The 24487-nt window shown below is 37.5% G+C and overlaps 1 pseudogene; it reads left to right on the top strand.

The window, feature by feature from the left end:
- Window positions 1-12824: 12824 nt before the first annotated feature.
- On the top strand, window positions 12825-12921 carry LOC112133308 (small nucleolar RNA U13; annotated as a pseudogene).
- The last annotated feature ends 11566 nt before the right edge of the window (window positions 12922-24487 follow it).

Here is a 24487-nt window from a genome sequence, read left to right as displayed (position 1 = left end):
AATAAATGTGACTTCTTATTAATGTTAAGAAGGAATGAGTAGAAGTTTGCAGTAAAAATATCTAAATTCTTCAACTTATATGAAATTACCAAGTTGACAAATTAGTCTTAGACAATAGCATTTTAACCTTAGAGCAGTAACAAGAAGGTTTACTTCTTTGACCATTGCAGTAATCAATTCACAGGAAACTTGGGAATGAAGTCAAATATTGGAAAATAAATTTTAAATGGTGTGGTGATTTTATTATTTTAGAACATTTTAAAAATCGATAGAACACAGCTTCTGCAGTTAAAACTGAATAAGGAAGATTGAAATGAGAAGAGAAATGAGAGGGATTAGCTTTCTTGGAGAATTACATGGTCAACTTTTTCACCCAGAAATAGCTGCTACCCACATTGGACATTATTCAAAACTTTTATCCCTTCACCAAAGGACTATTTTTCTCTTCAATTCACATAACACCAGCAAGCTAGAGACTTACTTCTGTACCTAATGGCTGTGAAGTAGGAGATTTGTAGCCTCTTAATTTCAGCTTTTTCATAAGCTCCAAATTTATATTTCCACAAGCCAGTAGTAATAGAAGCCAGTTCTTCTCTTTGTTAGTCTTTGATATTACAGGCAACAGATGCTTCAAAGTTTCTTTCTCTCATCCATCCATCCATCCATCCATCCATCCATCCATCATTTCACCACTTACTATGGACCACGCACAGTGAAAAATGAATGCTGAAGATACAAAGATAATTAAAGCAAGAGCTTTGTTCATAATTTTTTGTGAGGAGGCTCACCAGTAACACTTTAATATCCATATTCTGAGATGGCTAAACAAACCAACTGCAATGCCTTTTATAACATTTCTTCACTTGACATTTTTTCTTTCTCAACAGACAGCAAGATTATCAAAACTAAATCAAAGAAACACATTCTAGGAAACTTTAAAAAGATTCCAGTGTGGGTGTTTAGTGTGAATTTAGTTGAAATGAGATTTTTTTTTTATTGTTTTAGACGTATGAAGACTGCTTTCACCAACTCCTACATGAATTTATTTCATTTCCAGAGTACTGGAAATCAATTTTCCTGCCCTTTACTACAAGGTTTCTTCTATTACCTTACAATAGTGTCCACATTCACATTACTTTTTGAATCATACCAAAGTTCTAGGCACTACAAATGGAATTTCATTTTTCCACATTCACAGCAAGGGAAAGCCTTGTGGTCCCACATGAAACTTCTAGGTACTCCTATATACATGGAGGGCAGTGGCCCAACAGCTTCCAACCACCAGACAATGCTGAGGGGAAAACTATGGGCTATTTTAAATTTAACTCTATAGATTATCTAACTCTAAAGAGTATGTTTTCTTTCTGTTTTCCCTCAAAATTGTGTCATGTTTTGGCCCGTGGATCTATGTTTGTATCCATGTAAGTAAGGCAGGGTTGATGGAGTAATCCAAACATATTCCATGCTGACAGATGCACTTAGCAGGGTTTCAAAGCTGATAGGGCTTAAGGACGCACTAGAATATAGATTAGCCCTTAAGCCTTTAACAAACTTAGTTTTTAAACCAAGGTATAAATACATATAATAAAATGCGTGGATGTTAATTATATAGTTCAACCAGTTTTAATAAATATTTATATCCCGATAAACACATAAAGCGTTTCCATTACACTGGAAAGTTGCCTCACATCTTTTTCTGGTTTCTGTTTGCAAGAGACAACCACTATTCTGATTTTTATTCCATAGATTAGTTTGCTTTTCTTGAACTTTATAGAAATAGAATTGTATAGTAAGTTTCATTTTGAGTCTAACTTCTTTTTCCGAGCATAATACTTTTCGTATCTATTCATTTGCAAGCATGTATCAGTAGCTCATTGTTTTTATTGACAAATAGTATTCCATTACATAAAGATACCACAACATGGTTATTCATACTCCTGTTGATGGACATTTGGTTTCTTTCCATTTTTTCTCTCATAAAAAAGCTGCAGTGAACACACATGTACCCATCTTTTTATGTCCAACATGTTTAATTTTAAATTTAAGCTATAATGGAAACAAAGCATTGACAAACTTTAGTCAGGTGGGTGCCTTGAGTAGATTCAGAGTATAAACAAGACGGACAAGGATGAACGCATGCACTCAGTAGGCTCTCTCAGCAGGGGGAATCATCAGGACTCACCAACAGCTCTACACAGTAGCGCTCTCACATCAGCTCCCAGCACTTCCACCAGACTGCTTTGCGAGCTGTCATGGAAGTAAATAGACATCAGGTAGAGACGTACTGTGGAAAGGCATACTTGGAGCCAGACATACCTGGTAAAATCCTGACACAGTTCCCTAAGACAAATTAGCTGAGCTGAGCCCCAACCCTCAGTCTTCTCATCTATGAAATCATTTCCACCTTGATAGGTATAAAAATTAAATGGGATGTGCTAGTTAATGTCATGCCAAATTTAAGTTCTACAGAATGTCATCAGAGATATGGTAATTTATATATATAAACATATATATATACACAAACATATATACACAAAATAAATATACATGTGTATATATGTGTGTGTGTGTGTATATTAGACAAAATACATTCAGACTGCAATTAGAGCACTAGTTCATACTGTATAGATAGTGCGATGATTTAAATTTTAAAAACTTTTTTGTCTGTTTTATGTAGGTGATTCTGTGGTTGAGCCCACATAAAGAAAGTTGGTGCACTAAATTAAACATGCTCTAATGGATAACCTCCCTAATGTCAGTGGCTTAAAAAATAAACGTCCAATCCGCGTTTTTCTGGCTGGTGGTAGGATTAGTAGCTGTTCTCCATACCGTGCTATAGGCCAGCCAGGCAGGCTGTCCTATTGTCAGGCAGATGGAGTTCTGACATCTTCAACCTGTGGGCTTCCAAGTCACACTGGCCATAAATATGCAAATAGCAGATGGAGGATAAGAGATAGGATCATGTTTTGGGAGATTTTATTTTGGGAAGGACCAAAACAGTACACATCATTTCCATTTCTTTTCCACCAGCTGTAATTCAGTCACTTGGCAGCAGCTGACTGACTGCAAGGGACGCTGGGAAATATGGTGCCACTGTAAGTATAGGAAGCAGAGGGAACAGTTGGTGGTCACTTAGCAGCACCTGGCATATAGCAAGCATTCCACGAATGTTAGTTTCCTTCTCCTTTCCTCAATAACTACTCATGGGAGGACTCCCATGGCCTTTTTTCTCAAGAACTATCTTCTTATTCCAAGTAGAGCCCATTAGTCTAGCATCTGAATTGCTCCCTAATCACACAGAAAAACCCCAGGATACATGTTGAAAAAGAAACAGTCATATTTTAGACATGGTACAGGAAAGTACAAACATAAATTGATATCTCTCACTAAGATTAAAGGAAGCTTTTGAAGCTAATTCTGTGCTTCATGACAACCAAAGCAAAGAAGGAAATATGAGCAAAGAGTTTGTAGTAGAACCCCTGAAAAGATTAAGATACCCTCCCATGTGATATTTAAATTTTTTTAAACTATAAGATACTTCAACAAACATTTTTCTGTGATGTTTAATTTGATGCATTTTAAACAAAATTTGAAATAGCAAACCCCTTAAAAAATGATTTTGGTTAGCAAAGGCATGGAATCAACCCAAATGCCCATCAATAATATACTGGATAAAGAAAATGTGGTACAGATACACAATGGAATACTATGCAGCCATGAAAAGGAATAACATCATGTCCTTTGCAGGGACATGGATGGAGCTGGAAGCCATTATCCTCAGCAAACTAACACAGGAACAGAAAACCAGACACTACATGTTCTCACTTATAAGTGGGAGCTGGAAAATGAGAACACATGCACACAGGGAGGGGAACTACACACACTGGGGCCTGGAGGGCATCAGGATAAATAGCTAATGCATGTGGAGCTTAATACCTAGGTGATGATTTGATAGGTGCAGGAAACCACCATGGTACACTTTTACCTAGAAAACAAACATGCACATCCTGCACATGTATCCCAGAACTTAAAATTAAAATTAAACTAAATTAAATTTGAAAAAATGATTTTGGTGTCTTCACTCTGTTGGCATTGTTAAGTATATGCTTAGCATAGCTGTTGGGTAAATCCAGCATTGATTATAGCTCCTGGGGAACCAACAACAGTGTTAGCAATGACAAAAGCCAAACATTTTGGAAGGGTAGAGAAACTTCAATCTAAACTCTTAGAGGAATTTGTCCTGTAGATGTATATAAGGTACAGTAAAAGTAATAATAATTTACATACTTGTTGGTGTTTAACCCGAAAACGAAGAGATGTTGAATACTTCTTAATATGAATATGTAACGACCGGATGAAAAATACTTCAGAAAACTCTCTTCTCTCCTGTTGACATATTCCTAGCTATCTCAATCCAGAAGTCGCAGAGAAGTAGTTAAACCTCTGAGTCACTTATTGTCAGGAGAAACTTTTACATATTCATGATGCCAAAATCTACATAGTTAGATTTGTTTAATGTGCCTAACATCAAGATAGATAGTATTAAACTCAAAGATTAAACTAAAATGGTCATTGGAGTTTTATTTTTGCATTTAACGGACACTTTATGACCCAGTTCTCCTGGAAATTAAGCATTCTCCAAGGAGATTCTTTTATGTTAAAGGTTGGCATTTGGTTAACTCTTAGACTCAGACATTGAAGACCATGGTCATCTCTCACATTCTGCGAATTTAAAAAAAATTCTGATCATCCAAACAAATCTAAGTTTCCTTATCATAAAAGCCTTGACTGTAATTGAGGGGCCCCGTAACCAGCACTATGAGGAGGCAGAATTCCCTGGCCAGAGAAGTCAGACCCTTGGTATTTCATAGCAAAGCACTGTCTTCTGCATCATTGACCCTGGTATCTAAAGCATCTGGTTTTTCTTCAAATAAAAAACATACATCATCTATTTTTAGGTGGAACCAGTGAGGTCAGGCATATCTTGTCTGCTGTGTAGATTATAGATCTACTCAAATGCCCAACTGAGACCATTAATATCAAAGGAACACATTTGAAACCAGGCTTAGTGGCTCACACTTGTAATCCCAGCACTTTAGGAGGCTGAGGCAGGAGGATGGCTTGAGCTCAGGAGTTCGAGATCAGCCTGGTCAACATGGTGAGACCTCCGTCTCTATTAAAATTTGTACAAATTAGCCAGGCATGGTGGCACGTGCCTGTTGTCCCAGCTATTTAGAAGGCTGAGGTGGGAGGATTGCTTGAGCCCATGTGGTTGAGCCTGCAGTGAATCGTGATATCATGCTACTCCACTCCAGCCTGGGAGACAAAGCAAGACCCTGTCACAAAAAAAATAAAAATTTAAATTTAAATTAAAAAAAATTGAAATGATAATTATTCACTCACTTGTAGGCAGCTCCAGATTTATCCATATTTCTAGTCGTATAACCGGAAACCCATTGCCTCCACAGACTTTTATACAACTGAAACTTGCTATTATGCCCTCCTCAAATTTTAAAATAATATTATTTTCTGACAATTGATACTAGTAATTTTAGAGGGAAAAAGAGAAAATATAGTGAAGGGCAAGAAACAAAGTTAAAATTATTCTTAAACTTACCACTTAGCTAACTGATGTTAAGATTGGGTGCATGCCCCTCCATTCTTTTAGTTATAGATGTGTTAAAATACCCTCTGTACCTTTCTGATTCCTGTTTTCCTCCCACCCCTTACCCTCCCCTAATCATGTAACATTTGGCAGTACCTCTAGGGCTTCTCTAGATTATTAAAAATATTTTTAAACCTAATCTTTTATTGCTGCGTAATATTCTTCCACATCTATGTATCATAATTTCTTTATTCCTATTGTTGTATGTTTACATTAAAAAAATGTATATCTTTGACTAAATTTCTGACGATTTCCTTAGTAAAGATTCCTAGAAATGGAATTACTACATCAGAAATCACACATATTTTTAAGTTCTAAAATTGATTATCAAATTACTTTTCAGAAAATTTGAACAGATGTAAATCTTTGTAAAATAGCACATGGCCGTGCCTGTCACTGAACCCACAGTAGCATTAAGTAGTATCAGAGTTTGTTTCCTGATAAAGGGCCTCTCAGTTTAAGGTCCTCCGTTTCTTTTGAATTTTTTGTTTGTTTGTTTGTTTTTATTATACTTTCAGTTTTAGGGTACATGTGCACAACGTGCAGGTTAGTTACATATGTATACATGTGCCATGCTGGTGTGCTGCACCCATTAACTCGTCATTTAGCATTAGGTATATCTCCTAATGCTATCCCCCTCTGCCCCCACCCCACAACAGTCATGGGTGTGTGATGTTCCCCTTCCTGTGTCCATGTGCTCTCATTGTTCAATTATCACCTATGAGTGAGAACACGTGGTGTCTGGCTTTCTGTCCTTGTGATAGTTTGCTGAGAATGATGGTCTCCAGCTTCATCCATGTCCCTACAAAGGACATGAACTCATCATTTTTTATGGCTGCATAGTATTCCATGGTGTATATGTGCCACATTTTCTTAATCCAGTCTATCATTGTTGGACATTTGGGTTGGTTCCAAGTCTTTGCTATTGTGAATAGTGCCACAATAAACATACGTGTGCATGTGTCTTTATAGCAGCATGATTTATAATCCTTTGGGTATATACCCAGTAATGGGATTGCTGGGTCAAATGGTATTTCTAGTTCTAGAGCAGTGAGGAATCGTCACACCGACTTCCACAATGGTTGAACTAGTTTACAGTCCCACCAACAGTGTAAAAGTGTTCCTATTTCTCCACATCCTCTCCAGCACCTGTTGTTTCCTGACTTTTTAATGATCACCATTCTAACTGGTGTGAGATGGTATCTCATTGTGGTTTTGATTTGCATTTCTCTGATGGCCAGTGATGATGAGCATTTTTTCATGTGTTTTTTGGCTGCATAAATGTCTTCTTTTAAAAAGTGTCTGTTCATATCCTTTGCCCACTTTTTGATGGAGTTGTTTGTTTTTTTCTTGTAAATGTGTTTAAGTTCATTCTAGATTCTGGATATTAGCCCTTTGTCAGATGAGCAGGTTGCAAAAATTTTCTCCCACTCTGTAGGTTGCCTGTTCACTCTGATAGTGGTTTCTTTTGCTGTGCAGAAGCTCTTTAGTTTAATTAGATCCCATTCGTCAATTTTGGCTTTTGTTGCCATTGCTTTTGGTGTTTTAGACATGAAGTCCTTGCCCATGCCTATGTCCTGAGTGGTATTGCCTAGGTTTTCTTCTAGGGTTTTTATGGTTTTAGGTCTAACATGTAAGTCTTTAATCCATCTTGAATTAATTTTTGTATAAGGTGTAAGGAAGGGATCCAGTTTCAGCTTTCTACATATGGCTAGCCAGTTTTCCCAGCACCATTTATTAAATATGGAATCCTTTCCCCATTCTTGTTTTTGTCAGGTTTGTCAAAGATCAGATGGTTGTAGATGTGTGGTGTTATTTCTGAGGCCTCTGTTCTGTTCCATTGGTCTATATATCTGTTTTGGTACCAGTACCATGCTGTTTTGGTTACTGTAACCTTGTAGTATAGTTTGAAGTCAGGTAGCGTGATGCTTCCAGCTTTGTTCTTTTGGTTTAGGATTGACTTGGCAACGCGGGCTCTTTTTTGGTTCTATACGAACTTTAAAATAGTTTTTTCCTATTCTGTGAAGAAAGTCATTGGTAGCTTGATGGGGATGGCATTGAATCTATAAATTACCTTGGGCAGTATGACCATTTTCACGATATTGATTCTTCCTGTCCATGAGCATGGAATGTTCTTCCATTTGTTTGTATCCTCTTTTATTTCATTGAACAGTGGTTTGTATTTCTCCTTGAAGAGGTCCTTCACATCCCTTGTAAGTTGGATTCCTAGGTATTTTATTCTCTTTGAAGCAATTGTGAATGGGAGTCCACTCATGATTTGGCTCTCTGTTTGTCTGTTATTGGTGTATAAGAATGCTTGTGATTTTTGCACATTGATTTTGTATCCTGAGACTTTGCTGAAGTTGCTTATCAGCTTAAGGAGATTTTGGGCCGAGACGATGGGGTTTTCTAGATATACAATCATGTCATCTGCAAACAGGGACAATTTGACTTCCTCGTTTCCTAATTGAATGCCCTTCATTTCCTTCTCCTGTCTGATTGCCCTGGCCAGAACTTCCAACACTATGTTGAATAGGAGTGGGGAGAGAGGGCATCCCTGTCTTGTGCCAGTTTTCAAAGGGAATGCTTCCAGTTTTTGTCCATTCAGCATGATATTGGCTGTGGGTTTGTCATAGATAGTTCTTATTATTTTGAGATATGTCCCATCAATACCTAATTTATTGAGAGTTTTTAGCATGAAGGGTTTTGAATTTTGTCAAAGGCCTTTTCTGCATCTATTGAGATAATCATGTGGTTTTTGTCTTTGGTTCTGTTTATATGCTGGATTACATTTATTGATTTTCATATGTTGAACCCGCCTTGCAACCCAGGGATGAAGCCCACTTGATCATGGTGGATAAGCTTTTTGATGTGCTGCTGGATTTGGTTTGTCAGGATTTTATTGAGGATTTTTGCATCAATGTTCATCAAGGATATTTGTCTAAAATTCTCTTTTTTTTATTGTGTCTCTGCCAGGCTTTGGTATTAGGATGATGCTGGCCTCATAAAATGAGTTAGGGAGGATTCCCTCTTTTTCTATTTATTGGAATAGTTTCAGAAGGAATGGTACCAGCTCTCCTTGTACCTCTGGTAGAATTCGGCTGTGAATCCATCTGGTCCTGGAATTTTTTTTTGTTGGTAAGCTATTGATTATTGCCTCAATTTCAGATCCTGTTATTGGTCTATTCAGAGATTCAGCTTCTTTCTGGTTTAGTCTTAGGAGGGTGTATGTGTCGAGGAATTTATCCATTTCTTCTAGGTTTTCTAGTTTATTTTCATAGAGGTGTTTATAGTATTCTCTGATGGTTTGTATTTCTGTGGGATCAGTGGTGATATCCCCTTTGTCATTTTTTATTGCATCTATTTGATTCTTCTCTCTTTTCTTCTTTATTAGTCTTGCTAGCAGTCTATCAATTTCATTGCTCTTTTCAAAAAACCAGCTCCTGGATTCATTGATTTTTTTGAAGGGTTTTTTGTGTCTCTATTTCCTTCAGTTCTGCTCTGATCTTAGTTATTTCTTACCTTCTGCTAGCTTTTGAATGTGTTTGCTCTTGCTTCTCTAGTTCTTTTAATTGTGATGTTAGGGTGTTGATTTTAGATCTTTCCTGCTTTCTCTTGTGGGCATTTAGTGCTATAAATTTCCCTCTACACACTGCTTTGAATGTGTCCCAGAGATTCTGGTATGTTGTGTCTTTGTTCTCGTTGGTTTCAAAGAACATCTTTATTTCTGCCTTCATTTCGTTATGTACCCAGTAGTCATTCAGGAGCAGGTTGTTCAGTTTCCTTGTAGTTGAGCGGTTTTGAGTGAGTTTCTTAATCCTGAGTTCTAGTTTGATTGCACTGTGGTCTGAGAGACAGTTTGTTATAATTTCTGTTCTTTTACATTTGCTGAGGAGTGCTTTACTTCCAACTATGTGGTCAATTTTGGAATAGGTGTGGTGTGGTGCTGAAAAGAATGTATATTCTGTTGATTTAGGGTGGAGAGTTCTGTAGATGTCTATTAGGTCTGCTTGGTGCAGAGCTGAGTTTAATTCCTGGTTATCCTTGTTAACTTTCTGTCTCACTTATCTGTCTAATGTTGACAGTGGAGTGTTAAAGTCTCCCATTATTATTGTGCGGGAGTCTAAGTCTCTTTGTAGGTCACTAAGGACTTGCTTTATGAATCTGGGTGCTCCTGTATTGGGTGCATATATATTTAGGATAGTTAGCTCTTCTTGTTGAATTGATCCCTTTACCATTATGTAATGGCCTTCTTTGTCTCTTTTGATCTTTGTTGGTTTAAAGTCTGTTTTATCCGAGACTAGGATTGCAACCCCTGCCTTTTACGTTTTCCATTTGCTTGGTAGATCTTCCTCCATCCCTTTATTTTGAGCCAATGTGTGTCTCTGCATGTGAGATGGGTTTCCTGAATACAGCACGCTGATGGGTCTTGACTCTTTATCCAATTTGCCAGTCTGTGCCTTCTAATTGAAGCATTTAGCCCATTTACATTTAAGGTTAGTATTGTCATGTGTGAATTTGATCCTGTCATTATGATGTTAGCTGGTTATTTTGCTTGTTAGTTGATGCAGTTTCTTCCTAGCCTTGATGGTCTTTACAATTTGTCATGTTTTTGCAGTGGCTGGTACTGGTTGTTCCTTTTCATGTTTAGTGCTTCCTTCAGGAGCTCTTTTAGGGCAGGCCTGGTGGTGACAAAATCTCTCAGCATTTGCTTGTCTGTAAAGTATTTTATTTCTCCTTTACTTATGAAGCTTAGTTTGGCTGGATATGAAATCCTGGGTTGAAAATTCTTTTCTTTAAGAATGTTGAATATTGGCCCTCACTTTCTTCTGGCTTGTAGAGTTTCTGCTGAGAGATCAGCTGTTAGTCTGATGGGCTTCCCTTTGATGGTAACCTGACCTTTCTCTCTGGCTGCCCTTAACATTTTTTCCTTCATTTCAACTTTGGTGAATCTGACAATTATGTGTCTTGGAGTTGCTCTTCTCGAGGAGTATCTTTGTGGTGTTCTCTGTATTTCCTGAATCTGAATGTTGGCCTGCCTCACTAGATTGAGGAAGTTCTCCTGGATAATATCCTGCAGAGTGTTTTCCAACTTGGTTCCATTCTCCCCGTCACTTTCAGGTACACCAATTAGACGTAGATTTGGTCTTTCCACATAGTCCCATATTTCTTGGAGGCTTTGTTCATTTCTTTTTATTCTTTTTCCTCTAAACTTCTCTTCATGCTTCATTTCATTAATTTCTTCTTCCATCACTGATACCCTTTCTTCCAGTTGATCTCATCGGTTACTGAGGCTTGTGCATTCATCACTTAGTTCTCGTGCCATGGTTTTCAGCTCCATCAGGTCCTTTAAGGACTTCTCTGCATTGGTTATTCTAGTTATCCATGTGTCTAATTTTTTTTCAAAGTTTTTAACTCCTTTGCCATTGGTTCGAACTTCCTCCTTTAGCTCGGAGTAGTTTGATCTTCTGAAGCCTTCCTCTCTCAACTCATCAATGTCATTCTCCATCCAGCTTTGTTCCGTTGCTGGTGAGGAGCTGTGTTCCTTTGGAGGAGGAGAGGTGCTCTGATTTTTAGAGTTTCCAGTTTTTCTGCTCTGTTTTTTCCCCATCTTTGTGGTTTTATCTACCTGTGGTCTTTGATGGTGGTGACGTACAGATGGGTTTTTGGTGTGGATGTCCTTTCTGTTTGTTAGTTTTCCTTCTAACAGTCAGGACCCTCAGCTGCAGGTCTGTTGGAGTTTACTGGAGGTCCACTCCAGACCGTATTTGCCTGGGTATCAGCAGCGGTGGCTGCAGAACAGTGGATATTGGTGAACTGCAAATGCTGCTGCCTGATCGTGCCTCTGGAAGTTTTGTCTCAGGGGAGTACCCAGCCGTGTGAGGTGTCAGTCCGCCCGTACTGGGGGGTGCCTCCCAGTTAGGCTACTTGGGGGTCAGGGACCCACTTGAGGAGGCAGTCTGCCCGTTCTCAGATCTCAAGCTGTGTGCTGGGAGAACCACTACTCTCTTTAAAGCTGTCAGACAGGGACATTTAAGTCTGCAGAGGTTATTGCTGCCTTTTGTTTGTCTGTGCCCTGTCCCTAGAGGTGGAACCTACAAAGGCAGGCAGGCCTCCTTGAGCTGTGGTGGGCTCCACCCAGTTCGAGTTTCCCAGCTGCTTTGTTTACCTACTCAAGCCTGAGCAATGGCGGGTGCCCCTCCCCCAGCCTTGCTGCCACCTTGCAGTTTGATCTCAGACTGCTTTGCGAGCAATGAGCGAGGCTCTGTAGGCATAGGACCCTCTGAGCCAGGTGCAGGATATAGTCTCCTGGTGTGCCGTTTTTTAAGCCCATCGGAAAAGCGCAGTATTAGGGTGGGAGTGACCCAATTTTCCAGGTGCCGTCTGTCACCCCTTTCTTTGACTAGGAAAGGGAATTCCCTGACCCCTTGTGCTTCCCAGGTGAGGCAATGTCTTGTCTGGCTTCAGCTCACACACGGTGAACTGCACCCACTGTCCTGCACCCACTGTCCGGCACTCCCCAGTGAGATGAACCTGGTACCTCAGTTGGAAATGCAGAAATCACCCATCTTCTGCGTCGCTCATGCTGGGAGCTGTAGACTGGAGCTGTTCCTATTCAGCCATCTTCAATTGTTATATAACAAGTAACCATTCTTTGTGCAGGCCCTAACTTCTGTGTAAAAAAAAAAAAAAAAAAAAAATCAGACATAAATATTTAGAGAATATATATAAATATGTAGTTACTCATGAAACTTAATAGCCATTTTTTGTGGAAATAATTGAATTATATTTATTTTGACATTGCAAAAGTATTGAACAGTACAAATAAGTATATGAACACAATAATTTTTTTCATTTTTTATTTTCAAGATAACATAATTCAAAACATCAGTCAAATGAAATGTAAAAAAACAATACCTTCAAGTATATCATAAGCCCTTTGTCTGAAACTCTGTAGATCCTTTTGGTATTGCTACAAAACCTCAAAGTTTGGAGGAAAAAATTCACAGGAAAAGGAGATTCTAACTCAAGATAGTAGCCTGATTACATTGATCTCTGCTGATGGACTGAGCACATTTGTCTTCTTTATTTCTTTGTAACATTTCACTAAAATGTAAGCAGTTTTTTAAAAAAGGATACTGTAAAAAAGTGTCATCAGATCCTTTTGTGGTTTGTAAGAATGATGATTGTGTTTTACACTCAAGATGTGCCTTCCTCAAACCTTATTACCATGTTGGCACATTACCTGTGTGATGTGAGGGGAAAGTGGACATCGTGGATCAAAAATTCTAAAGAATTCCTAGAGGACTGAAATCAGATAGGATTTATTTGAATAGAAAACAAAAAAAAGTAAACAAGTATTAGCAGAATTCCTTTTGGGAAATCCTGAAGAAGCTCTGAGTTCAAAATCAAGACGTGAAGAGCCATGGAATGATTAGTGGAAATAAACTTAAAAAATGCTGAGGCTGGGTGCAGTGGCTCACACCTGTAATCCCAACACTCTGGGAGGCCGAGGTGGGTGGATCACAAGGTCAAGAAATCGAGACCATCTTGGCCAACATGGTGAAACCCCATCTCTACTAAAAATACAAAAATTAGCTGGGTGTGGTGGCACACACCTGTAGTCTCAGTTACTCGGGAGGCTGAGGCAGGAGAATCGCTTGAACCAGGGAAGCAGATGTTGCACTGAGTCAAGATCGAGCCACTGCACTCCAGCCTAGGTGACAGAGTAAGACTCTGTCTCAAAAAAAGAAAAAAATAAGTGCTGATGCCCCCACCTGGATGCTCCCACCCCTCCCCAGATGGACATGTCCACATAGGATGTAGATGGGGGAATGCTTTCAGGAGTAATTTAATACCTGTAAGTGGAGGAGGGAAGCAGGAGGAAGTGAAGGAGGGAAGTAGGAGTGCAGATGGAGAAGTTGAACTGTGACTCAGTTGCAACACAGGCTTCAGCCAATTCCACAGGGAGCTCCAAAGCAGTAATGGCCCTTGAGACTTGCCCTGAATTAAGGCAAGGGGTAGAAGTCTTTATACTAATGGTTGACCAGTCTTGGGATGTGGGCTTCTCCTGGTAGTGAGTGTAATTTTGGGTGAGGCCATTTCCTTCAGCAATTCCTGCAGAGGAACTCAGCTATGAGCTCTCAGAAAGCAACACTCCCGACAGCTGAGCAAATGAGTGCCTCGGTCCTGAAGGAAGGATCTGGGTGTTCACCTTGCAGAGCCCATTACCCACCTGAACATTCTTCTCTAAAGAGAATGTGAATCTGTCTGGAGACGTGCTGATGTGTGCACTGAGAGAAAAGAAGAGCAGAGCAGAATTTTATATTATTTCGGATTTTGAAGTCAAACACTAAAGACCTCTCAAAAACGGCAGTTTAGCCTAGGAATGAAGTGCATTATAATTTCTACATCCAGAATAAATCTTCTTTCCTTAAGCAATTTGACTACCTCATTTGCCTCCACTCTATATAGCATTTATAGCATCCACATTTTTTCCTAAACAATTTCTAATAATTAAACAAATGTACCAGTCATCCCAAGAAGGAAGACCAAGGGAAAGATTAGAGAATGGGTCTAGACTTATAAGTGGCCCAGATATTGCAGTCATAATAAATGGATTTAAACCAGCTATTATTAACATATTCAAGAAAATATAAAAAATTTTATATCAGACGACATATATATAGAGAAGAATAAAATGAAAACTCAAAAACCAAAAATACAATAGCTAAAATTAAGATCTCAGTAGATGGGTTTAACAATAGAATGGTTGGAGTTGAAGAGCGTATTCATGAAAAGGAATGTAGATTCGTAGTAACTAGATTGAAATACCATGAGAAAAAGGGATAGGCTGCAGAAAAGAATGAAAGTATATAGGAGACTGATAGAAATTTCTTACATGTGTGTAGTTGAAGTCCTGAAAGGAAAGGAAGAGGGAGAATAAAGCTGAAGCAGTAGTTGAAGAAAAAATGGCTGATAAAATTCCCGAACTGACAACAGACATAAAGCCACATATTCAAATAATGTGCAAATTCCAAGCTATATTAAATATAAAGAAAACCTCACCAAGATATGTCATAGTAAAACCATGAAAGACAAAGACAAAGATATAATCCTAAAATCAGAGGATAAAAGATACATTAGGAGCAACAATAAGGTGACAATGATTTCTCAACAGTGATGATAGAAACAACTACAGAAATAATAAATGGCATCTAGCTTTAAAGTACTAAAAGAAAATAACTGCTAACTTCAAATTCTGTTGAGAGGGAGTATTCTTCAAAAGTGAAGATGAAATAAAGACATTCCAGACACACAAAAAGTGAGAGAATTTGTCAACAACGGGCCTGCACTAAAAAAATGGAAGTTCTTTAAGAAGAAGGATAAGGTTCTTGGCAAACTAACACAGGAATGGAAAACCAAATACTGCATGTTCTCACTTATAAGTGGGAGCTAAATAATGAGAACGCATGGACACATAGAAGGGACAACATGCACTGGGGCCTATTGGAAGGTGGAGGATGAGAGGACGGGGAGGTTCAGGAAAAGTAACTAATGGGTACTAGGCTTAATACCTGGGTGATTAAATAATCTGCACAACAAACCCCCATGACCCAACTTTACCTATGTAACCAACCTGCACTTACACTACTAAACTTACAATAAAAGTTAAAAAAAGAAAAAGGATAAATAGCCGAGATGGAAACATGAAAATAGAGGAAGAAATGAAGAGCAATGGAAAGTATAAAATATAATAAGTCTAATATTGACTATACATTTTAATAACAATAATATTAATAATGTCTTGTAGAGTCTAAAATATGTATAGAATAAAGTACACATTACAAAAGATAAACAAGAAATAAATGAATTAAAGTATTCTAAGGTCTTAATATTGTATGGTAAGGAGCAAAAATTCCACATTTTAATAAGTCAAGGAGTCACATTGTGTGACTACTTAGAAGATATTAGATATATGTAACTAGCACACTTACAGATGAGAAAAATGGAATGATAAAAAAATACATGATGGATTTAAGCGAGGGCAAGAAAAAAATTAGGAAAACAGAACAAAAGTGGCAAATAGAAAAAAGGAAAATGGTAGTTATAAACCCAATGTATTAGTAGTTATACTATTTATGAATAGACTAACCACTTCAATTAAATAACAAACAAGAACAAAGATTTCAGACTGGATAAGAAATTATCTTAAACTTTTTTTTTCTATCTTAATTTTTGTGGGTACATAGTAGGTGTATGTATCTGCAGAGTACATGAGATATTTTGATACAGGCATACAATGTGTAATAATCACATGAGGGTAAATGGGCTATCCATCACCTCAAGCATTTATCATTTCTTTGTGTTACAAACATTTATATTATACTCTTTTTAAAAAAAATTATACTTTAAGTTCTGGGATACATGTGCAGAACATGCAGGTTTGTTATATAGGTATACACAGGCCATGGTGGTTTGCTGCACCCATCAACCCGTCACCTACATTAGGTATTTCTCCTAATGCTATCCCTCCCCTAGTCCCTCACCATCTGATAGGCCCCAGTGTGTGATGTTCCCCTTCCTGTGTCCATGTGTTCTCATTGTTCAGCTCCCACTTATGAGTGAGAACATGCGGTGTTTGGTTTTCTGTTGTTGCGATAGTTTGCTGAGAAGGATGGTTTCCAGCTTCATCCATGTCCCTGCAAAGGACATGGACTCATTCTTTTTTATGACTGCATAGTATTCCGTGGTGTGTATGTGCCACATTTTCTTTATCCAGTCTATCATTGATGGGCATTTGGGTTGGTTCCATGTCTTTGCTATTGTGAATAGTGCCACAATAAACATATGTGTGCATGTATCTTTATAGTAGAATGATTTATAATCCTTTGGGTATATGCCAAGTAATGGGATTGCTGGGTCAAATGGTATTTCTAGTTCTAGGTCCTTGAGGAATTGCTACACTGTATTCCACAATGGTTGAACTAATTTACACTCCCACCAACAGTGTAAAAGTGTTCCTATTTCTCCACACCCTCTCCAGCATCTCTTGTTTCCTGACTTTTTAATGATTGCCATTCTAACTGGTGTGAGATGGTATCTCATTGTGGTTTTGATTTGCATTTCTCTAATGACCAGTGATTATGAGCATTTTTTCATATGTCTGTTGGCTGCATAAATGTCTTCCTTTGAGAAGTGTCTGTTCATATCCTTCACCCACTTTTTGATCAGGTTTTTTGTTTTTTTCTTGTAAATGTGTTTAAGTTATTTGTAGATTCCGGATATTAGCCCTTAGATGGATAGATTGCAAACATTTTCTTCCATTCTGTAGGTTGCCTGTTCACTCTGCTGATAGTTTCTTTTGCTGTGCAGAAGCTCTTTAGTTTAATTAGATCCCATTTGTCAGTTTTGGCTTTTGTTGCCATTGCTTTTGGTGTTTTAGACATGAAGTCTTTGCCTATACCTATGTCCTGAATTATTTAAAAATGTACAATAAATTATTATTGACTGTAATCACCCTGTTGTGCTATCAAATACTAAATCTTATTCATTCTATCTACCTATATTTTTGTACTCATCAACCATCCCCACTTTACCCGCAAGTCCCCACTACCTTTCCCAGCCTCTTGTAATCATCATTTTACTCTTTAGCTCCATGAGCTGAATGTTTTTAATTTTTAGCTTCCACAAATGAGTGAAAACATGTGAAGTCTGTCTTTCTGTTCCTGGGTTATTTTATTTACTTAATATAATGTCCTCCACTGTATTAAGTTCCATCCATGTTGTTGCAAATGACAGTATCTCATTCTTTTTTTATGGCTGACTAGTAATCCATTGTGTATATGTACCACATTTTCTTTCCATTTGTCTTTCAATGGACACTGAGGTTGCTTCCAAATCTTGGCTATTGTGAATAATGCTGCAATAAACATGGGAGTACATATATCTCTTCAATATACTGATTTTCTTTCTTTGGAGTATATATCTAGCAGTAGGGTTGCTAGATCATATGGTAGTTCTATTTTTAGTTTTTTGAGGAAGCTCCATAGCGTTCTCCATAGTGGCTGTACTAATTTACATTCTCCCCAATAGAATACAAGTGTTCCCTTTTCTGGTCAGCATTTGTTATTGCATGTCTTTTGGATAAAAGCCGTTTTAACTGGGGTGAGATGATATCTCATTGTAGTTTTGATTTGCATTTATCTCATGATCAATGTTATTGAGAACAAGAAATTATCTCTTAATCTCCAAATCAATGTCAATGCCTTTGTTGTTTACTTTCTGAAATGAAGAATATACTTCTTTCCTTTAGAGGTTGTAATACGTTCAAAGTTCGTGTTCTCTATCACCGAAATTGATTGCAAAGGTACATCTGTTAATGAAATTAGATTTTATGTATTTCATCTTTGAAAATGTCTTTTTACACTGATAGGTTCTACCAAATATTGATATTAGTCCATGAGCATGTGATTTTAATTAAGCACATTAATCATTTGGAAAGCATTTGTGGAATTCTATTAGATTCTTTTCTTGATATTTGTCTTTTATATTATTTCATTGCATTGCAGACTAAACACTTCCAATTGAAAGTTAGATGGAAGCTCCTTAATTGCTTTAGTTAAACGAAATTCCTTGTGTGTTAAATGAATTTTGAAATACACAAATTTCCTTTATACTTGCATTGAGGTCTGAAAAACATTGCCAGAACTGTAGCTTGAGCTTGCAAAATATATCTGCTGCAAATTTGTGTGAGAATGGAGATCTCACTTCTTGTTTTAACTTTTGACAGCATGGGAAGTGTATAAAACATTCTAGGTGTAACCAAGAAAAATAACTTGGGCCCTAAGAATTTATATTTTATTTATTTAGGTGGCTAATTCTTACTGATAGCATCTGTTAATTTGAAACTTTTATTAAAATCACAGTAAAACACAATACTGTGCTCAATTTAAATTAAATTAACTTTTGTATTTAATTTTGTTATCTACAACACAATTTACACAATGGCTCTACAAAACATTTTCCTCACACATTATTTGTCATAGTTAATTTTTATAGTTCTATAGGCTTTTGGAGCATATTACCATTTCCTTTGTTCTCCTGGAGCGAAGCCTTCATTGGCTTCTGGTTTGGAATTTTTATTAAGGAATTTGGAAACCAAAATGGACTAGAGAGCATTAGTCTTGTCATTCAAAATGTTGCGTCACTAATTTTCACTGCATTGTCACCTTCAAGTCATGTTGAAAGAGGAAATGGCAAAACTAGAAACCCGTTGACCTATTTGCACATTTCTCATTAGAATTAATACTCATTTTTGCTTCTCTGAGCCTTAATTTCTGCATTTGTAAAATGGGGATGATGATACCTATTTTAAGTTCTTTAGGAGAAATAAGTTAGTGCATATAGAGTATTTGCTATTATAGATCCTCAATATATTTTGCTTCTTGGATATTAAATTAAATGTAACATTAAACATTACTTCCAAATTTTTGCATACGTGTATTTCTTTTATCTTGGGACATCTCAAAGAATTGGTTGTTTATATATCAGTTCACTTTCTTTTTTAAAGCATGAGTTGCAAATACAGTACAATTTTATTACTTTTAGTCCTCATGTTTTATATCAGATCTCTAGACTCTGTTCATCTTACACATATGCTTAAGTTTACTTTAATCATATCCTAGGGAAAAACAACTGTACAAAGTATTCTTTAAATATATATGTATATATCTCTAAATATAACACATTATTCATATAATTAACACATTTTCTCCTCTGTTTTATTATTTCTACAAATATGCTGCCTTTTGGCTAATTAAATATTATAGTGAGAAAATTAGGGAGGAAAATGAAAAATATATCAGCTACCATTCCTTGAGGAGTATCATTCACAGACCATAGAAAAAGAACAAAACAGTTTGTGGAACACTGCAGCCTGAAACCGATCATTAGCAAACCAATGCCTTTCAAATCCAAAGGGTCACTTTGTGGGTGGGGGGAATCACTATGACCTGATGTTTCTAAGCATCTCAAGAGGAACACCCTACGGAGGAATATTTTCTTTGGTGGCAACTTGTTAACTCATGAACCACAGTTTTGTGCTTAACATGTGATTGAAATTTTAAGCAGAAACCTGTAAATGAGTAGCTTAGTGTCTTAAAACCATATATTTAGCCAGATGAAGGTGTGGCTCCATGAAAGTTTCTCTTTAGATGCCAATACTTTTAAGAGCAAAGGGTTGGACCACTTTTAGGCATTCTTGCAAGTGCGTAGAGGCTTCTTTCCTCTTATTTTCTCCCCCAAATACTATTTTCACAGCTTGGAGAAATAGAAGTCACCTTCTATATTTGCCACATTTGAATGTGAAGACTGTGGTGGTTGTTTTAATAACTCAGAAGTATTCACATGTTTCCACCTGAAGCTATTCTAAAGAGAAACCACAGTTCCAGAAATAAGCAAAGCAAACAAAAACAGAATAAACGAATGTGATGCCTTTTAGATGGCAGTTATTAAGGTTACTGGTAAAACAATGTTTGACTCTGCTAATATACTTCCCTCGTCTTTAAAATGTAAATATAATTAGACATTTCTGCTAAATTCTATTTCGGTACCCTCTGAATGTCAACGAGAGGTCAGAAGGGGACACCTGGAGTGTGGGAACACCAGTCCTGTCTGCCTTGTGTTTGGGCCTCGGGAGTGGCTTACTCTGTTGGCCCATTCTCCTAGTCCTCCTTGAAGAGGACACACCACCAGTATTCAGTATTTCTGCTATTGGGGCTTCCCCATCTCTTATTGCTGGCTGTTTCTGAGTGCTCAAAGTCTCCAGAGCTTCTTGCTATTATCATCTTTCCAGAGACTATTGAAGAATGAGATATTTACTTACTTGTTTGTTCATTCAACAAGTATCTAGAGATCATCTACACATGATCATAAAGGTATGGGATCCAAGGTTATAAAAAGAAATGAAGAATACAATCTAAAACTTGCAATCCAAGGAGGAAATACTCACACATTCAAAATATTTACACATTTAAATACAAAATTTAAAAGTTATATCACAATGCAAACGCATGAGTTAGTTGAGAAAATGGTAGCCAATGGAGACTGTATCTTCCAGCAGGGTGAATTTGGGCATGGCCAGACTGGCAAGTGTGGAAACCAAGCTATCTGGAAGGGTAGGCCGTATTTAGTGAGGAATCATTTGTTTTCAGGGAACAAAAATCCTCTCAAGATACCTCAAGAAATGGGAACTCAACTAGAGCAATATAATGAAACGGGAATGTCAGAGGCAGCCTCTCTGTCTCTCTTTCCATGTGACCTCTCTTCTCTTTCCTGTCCTAGTCTCTTCTCTACAAACTACCTTCCTTCATAGGGGTCTTGATTTCTGCTCTTCCTTAACCTCAGTTTAGATGCACCTCTTTTGGCTAAGATCTCACCTTCAATTCCAACACCGGAAATGAGCCAGAGATAAACTCTTATGAGTAGTAATGACATAAATCTGTGCTTTTGTGTTACTTTTTCCAGAAGCACCCAGAAACCCAGATGTAGGGCTGAAGAAGCCAGATGGTATAAATGGTTGTAGAATTGGCAGGATGTAGACTGAATGTGGTGAAAGCAAACAGAAGCAAAGCCATACAAAGTATGGAAAGAAAGCGTTTAAACTAATATAATCAAAACTGTATTAGGGAGTTCAAAGGCACAAAAACAGTGGGGAAAAGAGGAAAATCCAGGGACTGGAATGAAGAGATCGATAAAATGTATTTAATTTTCCATTTGCACTAGATTTCCCCTTGTAATTAACTTGCACAAGGTACTTTGTCTTGCTGAAGGTGTTACTGTAGTAAATTGATGTGTAACAAGGAATTTCCCAGGAAAATCACCTGTGTTGGAGATAACGGGTAGAAATTGGGAACCAGGAAGTATCTTGATGGCAACTGTAGTGCTTGTGTAGGAGTAGATAGATTAATTTTATGTTAATTCAGTGGTGGGAAGGAAGACTATCCAGTTGGCTAGTAGGCGAGTAGTGCTGAAGACACTATTCTGGGAGGCAATCATTCATCTCTAGTTATTGGTTTAAGAATGGTTGGCTAACGACATTGAATTTCAGTGGGTAGAAAGGAGTTTGTAAATAAAACTGTGGGTTCTAGTCTGAAATAAGATAGCTAAGGTGTCTATATAGATGGAAGATGATAATTCTGAGCATAAATTTCTACAGGTGCTACGGGGAGTTTATTCTTTAGTGTATTAGAATCCTAGTCATTTTGGTAAAGCATCAGTGGTCATGAGTATGAATTCTTTGTCACACACTGGACACACACACACACCTCTGAACTTTGTACTTATTCCCAAAGGATACTCTATTGGATATTTGACCACCAGGAGTGCCGGCGCACAAATCTTGAACTAGAAGATCTAAGTTCCAGAGGGCTTCCCATGGTGCCAGTCCTGTGCACACAGACAGAGAGAGGAAGAGACTGGGTCTCGGGTGGAGGAGTCAGTTGATGATATCTGTGCCCCTGAATTTGGTGATGAGATAAAATAGAGACCAAAGCCAGGACCTTAATGCATGGACCTTGTGCTGTTTTTGCTAAGAAGAAAATGGCCAGGAGGAAGGGCCAGCACAGATATCTGACTGCAAATTGCATCAGACAAGGTTAATCAGTTAATCCTGTAGTCTGTACATTTTTTACTCTAATAGGCTAAACGTTTATTCAGGTGACCAGGTACTATTTGAGACTGAGGCCCAGAGGGGGTATGTTGCTTCTGAAGGTTGCATCCCTTCAGAATGCATCTCTGTTGCATGATTCCTAGTTCCTGGCACATAGTGTCTCCCAAGATTTATAGTTGAGATATGTAGTCTTATTTTCCCAGATGGTATAGTTTTGAATGATATGGATGAAATTGTGGGAAATATTAGCCCAGAATCACAAATGGGTCCATTTTAGTCACTGGCCCACAGTTCATGTCAATGAACATGAGCTATCTTTGGATAGCATCTTCTTTGGGAGATGCAAGAACTGTATTTCAAAGGTAAATAAGGATACAGTTGAAACAGATTATCTCACATCTGTGTCCACAAGCTTGGCATAAGCCTCCAAGTGGCTGTGACTCTTGAACTACATTCAGAAAATGGCACTCCAGAATATATGTATATCTGCAACATTCTTCATGTGTTTTTAAAATTAAGATAAAATTTATTTAACATAAATTAACTTCTGAAAAGTGTGCAATTCATTGGCATTTAGTACATTCACAATGTTGTGCAATCGTCACCTCTATGTAGTTCTAAAACATTTCATCATCCTAAAAGGAAACTCCAAAATCATGAAGCACTTTACGCCTTTTTGTATTCACACCATTTCCAACTTCCTGGAGGTTTTTCCATCTCCTGCTCACCTGTGGAAATTCAAACCAGGGAAACTAAAACAGTCAGAAAAAGGAAATGAGACAGGAACAAGCCTGAGGGTGGGCCCAGTAGCTGGGATCCCAGGTGGACTTAAGCCATGTTCTGCCTTCAATCGGAAGTTCTCTTGGGAGATCTGCATTAAGCAGTAGGTTCTTGTTTTCTAGTTTTTAAACTTTAACTTTTATTTGTATATACATATATGTATATAAATTACATTAATGCAAAATGCAGATTCGATTTTTTTTATTTCAACTTTTATTTTAGGCACAGGTTTACATGTGCAGGTTTTTTATATGGGTATATTGCAACCACGTATTAAGCATAGTACCCAATAGGCAGTTTTGCAACCCATGCCTCCTTCTCTCCCGCTCCTCTTCTGGTAGCCTGCAGTGTTTATTGTTCCCATGTTTACGTCCATTGTGCTCAATGGTTAGTTTCCATTTATAAATGATAACATGAGATATTACAACAGATGCTGGCAAGGCTGAAGAGAAAAAGCAATGTTTATACACTGTTGGTGGGAATGTAAATTAGTTCAGCCACTGTGGAAAGAAGTTTGGAGATTTCACAAAGAACTTAAACCAGAACTACCATTTGACCCAGTATCCCATTACTGGGTATATACCCAAAGGAAATGGATCCTTATACCAAAAAGACACATGCACTCATATGTTCATTGCTGTGCTATTCACAATAGCAAATACATAGAATCAACCTGGCTTCCCAGGAATGGTGATTGGATAAAGAAGATATGCTACATACACTCTGTAGAATACTACACAGCCATAAAAAAAGAACTGTCCTTTGCAGCAATGTGGATGCAGGTAGAGGCCATAATCATAAGCAGATTGTTATTTCAAGTACAGCCTTTCTTTGCATTTTTGGTTTTCCTTTTTCCTTCTCCTCACACTCATAACCTGCCTCCTCCACCCCACATATATTCTCTCATTCATAACCACTTAGTATGTATCCTTTCACTTCTTCATTTCTATATGTTCATAGAATCATATACAGATATTTATTGACTATAAAATGCATGTATATTTTCTTCTTATTTTTCTTTTACAAAAATTATTATATATGAATACCTGTATAACCACCCGTCTTATATATTTTACACAACAATATAGATGTCATGAATATCACTTCAATTCAACTATTTAGCTCTGATTTCTTCTTCTTAATAAATATCATATGGCATAACTGTGGCATAATTCATACCATAATTCTCCAATTGATGGTCATTTGTTATGCTTTCATCTATTTATTTATTCTTTTCCCACTATTAATAAGAGTACAATAGACTTTCTTATAACATGTCATTGTATACTACAAGCTTGATTTACATAGGATAGATTCCCTGAAGGGGTATTAAGTCAAAGCATATGCATTAATTTTAAAATTTCAACAGA

This window comes from Pongo abelii, chromosome 3 (genome assembly GCF_028885655.2).
Source record: "Pongo abelii isolate AG06213 chromosome 3, NHGRI_mPonAbe1-v2.0_pri, whole genome shotgun sequence".
Taxonomy (NCBI): Eukaryota; Metazoa; Chordata; class Mammalia; order Primates; family Hominidae; genus Pongo; species Pongo abelii.
This window is presented reverse-complemented; position numbering and strand designations above follow the sequence as displayed.